Source organism: Piliocolobus tephrosceles, chromosome 15 (assembly GCF_002776525.5).
Source record: "Piliocolobus tephrosceles isolate RC106 chromosome 15, ASM277652v3, whole genome shotgun sequence".
NCBI classification, from domain to species: Eukaryota; Metazoa; Chordata; class Mammalia; order Primates; family Cercopithecidae; genus Piliocolobus; species Piliocolobus tephrosceles.
In genome coordinates this window covers 33866186-33867965 of record NC_045448.1, presented here as the reverse complement: position 1 = coordinate 33867965, position 1780 = coordinate 33866186, and the positions used below count along the sequence as shown (strand labels likewise).

General features: G+C 45.3%; 1 pseudogene; it reads left to right on the top strand.

Moving 5' to 3' along the window:
* Positions 1 to 311: 311 nt before the first annotated feature.
* LOC111545425 lies at positions 312 to 1276 on the top strand (annotated as a pseudogene).
* Positions 1277 to 1780: the final 504 nt, after the last annotated feature.

The following is a 1780-nucleotide window of genomic DNA, read 5'->3' as shown; positions in this document are numbered from 1 at the left end:
CAGCCTGGGCAACAGAGCAAGATTCTGTCTCAAAAAAAAAGAAAGAAAGAAAGAAAAAAGGCTGGCATTGACAAAAATCATTGAGAAATAAGGGACAATGAAGTGGGGGAAAGCAGACAACTCAATGGGGGGACAGTGGGAGTGATGGTTTGTTAGGACATTCAGACCTTATAGAGTCTAAGTAGGAGAGAGGGAGAAGGGTCTCACAGCAACAACAAAACACTGAGGAGGATGCATATCCCACCTCCATGGCTCCTGATATAAGAGGTGTAGGACATTAAAACGGTCCTCCTCACAGCCCCAGAGTCAAAGCCGGTTCCCAGCCCAGTCCCATCCCGCAGCAGCCTGCCTCGTCTTTCCTTTCAACATGATAGATGCCGCTGTGTCCTTTGCCAATGACTTCCTGGCAGGTGGAGTGGCCACAGCCATGTCCAAGATGGCGGTAGCGCCCATTGAGCAGGTCAAGTTGCTGCTGCAGGTGCAGCATGCCAGCAAACAGATCACCGCAGATAAGCAATACAAGGGAATCATAGACTGCGTGGTCCACATATCCAAGGAGCAGGGAGTCCTGTCCTTCTGGCACAGTAACCTGGCCAATGTCATCAGATACTTCCCCACCCAGACTTTCAACTTTGCCTTCAAAGATAAATACAAGCAGATCTTCCTGGGTGATGTGGACAAGAGGACCCAGTTTTGGCACTACTTTGCAGGGAATCTGGCATCAGGTGGTGCCGCTGGGGCCACATCCTTGTGTTTTGTGTACCCTCTTGATTTTGCCCTTACTCGTCTAGCAGCTGATGTGGGTAAAGCTGGAGCTGAAAGGGAATTCTGAGGCCTCGGTGGCTGCCTGGTTAAGATCTACAAATCTAATGGGATTAAGCGCCTGTACCAAGGCTTTAACATGTCTGTGCAGGGTATTATCATCTACCTAGCTACCTACTTCTGTGTCTATGACACTGCAAAGGGAATGCTTCCGGATCCCAAGAACATTCCCATCGTCATCAGCTGGGTGATCACAGAGACTATCACTGCTGTTGCTGGGTTCACTTCCTATCCATTGGACACCATTCGCCACCACATGATGATGCAGTCAGGGCGCAAAGGAACTGATATCATGTACACAGGCATGCTTGACTGCTGGAGGAAGAGTGCTCGTGATGTAGCAGGCAAAGCTTTCTTCAAGGGAGCATGATCCAATATTCTCAGAGGCACAGATGGTGCTTTTGTGCTTGTCTTGAATAATGAAATCAAGAAGTACACAAAAGCTGTTTTCTAGGATTTTTCTCCCCGTGAACAGGCATGTTGTATTATATAACATGTCTTGAGCATTCTTGACAGACTCCTGGCTGTCAATTTATCAGTGGAAACTATTTGCTGGTTGAAAATAAGAAGCAATAATGTTCATCTGACCAGTTTTCTCTTAAAGCCATTTCCATGATGATGAGGATGGGACTCAATTTTTTTTTTTTTTATTTCAGTTACTCTTGATAAACAACAAATTTGGAGAAATAAAAATATCTAAAATAAAAAAAGAAGGCCCTTACTTGAGCAGGAACAAAGCTGTGTGCATAAAGCAATTTTAAAAGAACATGAACTGGGGCTAGGCGTGGTGTTTCAAGCCTGTAATCCCAGCATTTTGGGAGGCCAAGGCAGGAGGATCACTTGAGCCCAGGAGTTTGAGAACAGCCTGGGCAACAAAGTGAGACTCCTGCCTCTACAAAAATTTAATTTTTTTTAATTCAAAAGAACGTGGACTGCAGAATTATTATATACAAAAATA